The following is a 5,437-nucleotide window of genomic DNA, read 5'->3' as shown; positions in this document are numbered from 1 at the left end:
CCAGTGAACCTGTTTTGGGACTCCACTTGTCCATTGGACTTCCCCACCCTCACTGCTGTGGCCTGCAATTGACAATATCATGTCAAAGTCATGTCTTCAGTCCCCAGCTAGGCTAGGATCCTTGCTGATTCCTCTCCCTCAACAGTATCTTTGATCATGCTGGGCAAGCTGAATTAAATTGTTGTCAGTGCTTTCATTAATAGAAAAATTGCAGAAAAATCACAGGTTCAATTCAGCCAATGTAACACTTCATTATAATAATACAATGTGATTATTGTCTTGAATAACGGTTTTCATTCTAAAGTATCTGTAGAATTTCATGGGGCAGAAATGTAGTGCACATTTCATACCTCCAAATGTTTTAAGCCAAATTATAATTGCAGGCAGCCCTTATAAATCTAATTATATGCCTTACAGTGACTCCACAGGTACCCAGGCCAGATGGAATTAATATATTAGTGCTGCTATTAATCACGTGAGATTAAGACAAATAATATAACATGATTATGTAAAATGATCTGCCATTTATCTGCTGTGATCACCTACTTCATTAAGGTATTGGCAGCATTTAGCAAGGTGGGTGTTGCAGTCTGTTTTTGTTGCTGTAAAAGAATACATGTAGCTGGTAAGAAAAGAGGTTTATTTGGCTCATGGTTCTGCAGGCTATACAAGCAGCATGGCACCAGCATCTGCTTCTGGTGAGCAGCTCAGGCTGCTTCCATTCCTGGTGAAAAGGAAAGGGGAGCTGACTTGTGCGGAGATCACTTCCAAGAGGGAAATCGAGAGAGAGGTGGGAGGTGCCACACTCTTTTTAATGTCCAGTTATCTTGGGAGCTAACAGAGTAAGAACTCACTGATACCGGCCGGGCGCGGTGGCTCAAGCCTGTAATCCCAGCACTTTGGGAGGCCGAGACGGGCGGATCACGAGGTCAGGAGATTGAGACCATCCTGGCTAACACGGTGAAACCCCTTCTCTACTAAAAAAAAAAAATACAAAAAAAAAAACTAGCCGGGCGAGGTGGCGGGCGCCTGTAGTCCCAGCTACTCGGGAGGCTGAGGCAGGAGAATGGCCTAAACCTGGGAGGCGGAGACTGCAGTGAGCTGAGATTGCGCCACCGCACTCCAGCCTGGGTGACAGAGCGAGACTCCGTCTCAAAAAAAAAAAAAAAAAAAGAACTCACTGATACCTACTACCCCCATCCTCCATCTCTTCGTGAAGAGTCTGCCCCCAAGATCCCTACACCTCCCATTAGGCCCCCCTTTTAACACTGAGGATCACATTTCAACATGAGATTTGGAGGGGGCAACCAAACCGTATCAAACTATGGGAGCGGTAAATTGACAACATCTACTTACTCATTTCAAAAGAAATAGTGGGTAAAAACATGAGATGATCCATGGATGTTTCAGCTTTTCTGTCACTGACCCTGCTTACTGAAACGCAGTAAATTCCTTCCTAACTTAAATAAAGTAATGGCAGATATGCCTAAGGCCACAAATCTATTTAAGGTAGCTGGAGTTAATTTGATTAATTGTGGATTTCTAGGCAGTAATCTCTTAAACTTTGTACTCAGCTTTATTCACTTTCAGAAGCTAAGATCAACTTTTCTGTTGCTGTCATACTTTCAAAAACTCATATTAAGTACAATTGCTGATCTCAAACCCATTTAAAAATATTCCATTGTGTTCTGCGTAATTTCATTTCTTTTCATTAATTTCATGTTGAAATGTTTGGCTATCGAGTGCTGTGATAAAACCTTTCCTCATGAAACTTTCCAGAGAAAATTTTTACTTTATTTCATAAATTATAGATGCTCAGAATTGAAATTCATTCCTTTATGTCTCCAAGAGGTGCTTATTGAGTGGTTACTATGTACCAGAACTATCCTGGGCACTAGGGAGTGAACCAGACATAAATGCCTAGCTTCTAGGGAGGTCACATTCCAGTGGAGGAAGGCAAAAGTAATAGGTGGATAAATGTATAAAATAATTGCAGTTGTTAAATATTATGTAGAAAATGGCCAGCTCATTTAAAACCTTATAGGGTGTGTTCAGAGTTTGGATTTCATTCTAAGAACAAAGAGAAGTTACTGGGAATTTAAAGTGGAAAGTGTAAGCAGGCTCACTATACACTGGTTATCAACTTATCACCCACCCACACATCAGGTTACACGAAGTGGGTTCATTACTCACAGAAAGGTAGCCAGGAACAACCGAAGCCTAAGGTCCATTGTAAGCTGGTCCCTCAAGGCTCAGGAAAGCTGCCCTAGGCAGATGGAGTGTTGGCTGTACATCCTCCACTTGCACTGCAGGTGAGGGATCCCAGAAAGTACCCTGCTCTGTGTTTTACACTCCGGAGTCCTGGGGGGTCACTGGACCAAAGCACCGAAGGACATCCTGTTTCTGGAGGGGAACTGGAATAAAGCCCAGGCTGTTGTGGCCAGGACATCCTGTTGCTGGAGGGGAACTGGAATAAAGCCCAGGCTGTTGTGGCCAGCCTCTCCCTATCTCAGGACATTGCATTCCCAGCACATTTAATACTTATTCTTGAAAACCACAAGTGAGAAAAGTAGAAGAACTGGGTTGATTCAAGGTCACCTGGATAACTGTCTGCAGAAAGATGTCTTTAAAAGTCCAAACTGACTGCAATATTTTAAAATGGGTTAAAGCAAGAACGGGTAATTAAGGGTGATAAATGTTCAGATAAAGATGAACTGGAATCAAGGTGGGAGGAGTGAAGGCGAACAGAAAGAAGGGTTCTCTGTAAACTGTAGAATATACTTTTAGATCACTAGAAATATTGCCTACAAACAATGATATATGTTTTCTTTTTCTTACTATAAATATAATTCTTATTTGTTTTATATATTTTTGTGTTGGCTACAATTTCCAAAACATAAATTAGTAATGGTTATGGAGGATATCCTCTAGGGTTTTAAATGTGATGTTGGTTTTTTGGTTTAGGAGAGAGAACCATTTCATATTAATGCATTATTACTCTGGTTCTAATTTTTGAACAGTTTTCAACAGGAATGGATGATGGATTTTATTGAATACTTTCTTGGTATTCATGAAAAGATTCTGTTTTTTTACTGGCGCCTTGCCTAAAACTAATATGTTTCTTAATATTAAACCATTCTATTCCTGTTTCTAGTAACTTTGACTTTTCTAGGTATCTTACAGAAGTAGAATCATACAGTATTTGTCTTTTCGTGACTGGCTTATTTCACTTAGCATGTCTTCAGGGTTCATTTATATCATAGTACATGTCAGAATTTTAATCCTTCTTAAGGCTAGATAATATTTGATTACGTATATATATGTATATACACCACATTTTGTTGATTCATCTGCTGATGGACACACTTGGGTTGATTCCAAATTTTGACTATTGTGGAAAATGCTGCTATGAATATAGGTGTACAAATTCTTCTTTGACTCCTAGTTTTCCATTTCGGGAAGTATATACTCAAAAGTGGAGTTGCTGAATTATATGGTAAACCTATTATTAATTTTTTGAAGACCTGCCATAATGTTTTCCTTAATGGCTGCATCATTCCTACCAACAGTGCACAAAAGGTCTAATTTCTTCACAAACTTGCCAATACTTTTATTTATTTGTTTATTATTATTATTATTTTTTGAGATGGAGTCTCGCTCTGTCTGGAGTGCAGTGGCGTGATCTCGGCTCACTGCAACCTCCGCCTCCCTAGTTCAAGTGATTCTCCTGCCTCAGCCTCCCGAGTAGCTGGGACTACAGGTGCGTGCTACCATACCCAGCTAATTTTTTGTGTTTTTAGTAGACATGGGGTTTCACCATGTTAGCCAGGATGGTCTCGATCTCCTGACCTCGTGATCTGCCCACCTCAGCCTCCCAAAGTACTGGGATTACAGGTGTGAGCCACATGTGCCCGCAATCCAATACTTATTTTTTAAATTATTTTTAATTTTTCTGGGTGTATAGTAGGTGTATATGTTTATGGGGTACATGAGATATTTTGATACGGGCATGCAAAGTGAAATAATCACATCATGGGGAATGGGGTATTCAGCCCTTCAGGCATTTATCCTTTATGCTATGAACAATCCAGTTACACTTCTTAGTTATTTTAAAATGTACAATTAAGTTATTGTTGACTGTAGTCACTCTGTTGTGCTGTCCATAGTAGGTCTTATTCATTCTTTCTAAGGACTTGTTCTTGTACCCAGTAACCATCCCCACCTCCCTGTCAGCCACCTACTACCCTTCTCAGCCTCTGGTAACCATCCTTCTACTCTCTATATCCATGAGTTCAGTTGTTTTGATTTTTTAGCTCCCAGAATTAAGTGAGAACATGTGGTGTTTGTCTTTCTGTGCCTGGCTTCTTTTACCTGACATAATGATCTCCATTTTATTAAAAGTGAGCTCACTGTAGATGAATGGATTTGTTTCTGAGGTCTCTATTCTGTTCCATTGGTCTATGTGTCTGTTTTTGTGCCAGTACGATGCTATTTTGGTTGCTATAGCTGTGTAGTATAATTTGAAGTCAGGTAATGTGATTCCTCCAGTTTTGTTCTTTTTTCTCAGCATAGCTTTGGCTAGTTTTTTCTCAAGATAACTTTGGCTTTTGTGGTTCCATATACATTTTAGGATTGTTTTTTTCTATTTCTGTAAAGAATGTTATTGGTATTTTGACAGGCATTGCATGGGATCTGTAGGTCACTTTGGTAGTATGGACATTTTAACAATATTGATTCTTCCAGTCAATGAACATGGATTATCTTTTCATTCTTTGGTGCCTTTTCCAGTTTCTTTCATCAGTGTTTTATGGTTTTTATTGTAGAGATCTTTCAGTTCTTTTTTTAATTCCTAGGTATTTACTTTTATTTGTAGCTATTGTAAATGGTATTACTTTACTTTTTAAATTTTCACATTGTTCATAGTGGGGGATATAGATATGGTACTGATTTTTGTATGTCAATTTTATATCCTGCAACTTTGTTGAATTTGTTTATCAGTTCTAATAGTTTTTTTTTGTGTGTGTGTATGGAGTCTTTAGGATTTTCCAAATACAAGATCATATCACCTCCAAACATGGATAATTTGACTTCTTCCATTCCAATTTGGATGCCTCTTACTTATTTCTCTTGTCTGATTGGTCTAGCTAGGACTTCCAGTACAATGTCAAATAACAGTGGTGAAAGTGGGCATCCTTGTCGTGTTCCAGATCTTAGAGGAAAGGCTTTTATTTTTTCTCCCATTCAGAATGACACTAGCCATGTGTGTGACATATATGACTTTATGACAGTTGAAGTATGTTCCTTCAATACTCAGTTTTTGGAGGTTTTTTTTTTTTTTTATCATGAAGGGATGTTGAATTTTATCAAATGTTTTTTCAGCATCAATTGGAGTGATTATTGTTTTTCTCTTTCACTCTGTTGATATGATGTATCACAA

This window comes from Rhinopithecus roxellana, chromosome 4, assembly GCF_007565055.1.
Source record: "Rhinopithecus roxellana isolate Shanxi Qingling chromosome 4, ASM756505v1, whole genome shotgun sequence".
Lineage (NCBI taxonomy): Eukaryota > Metazoa > Chordata > Mammalia > Primates > Cercopithecidae > Rhinopithecus > Rhinopithecus roxellana.
Note: the sequence above shows the minus strand (reverse complement) of the source record.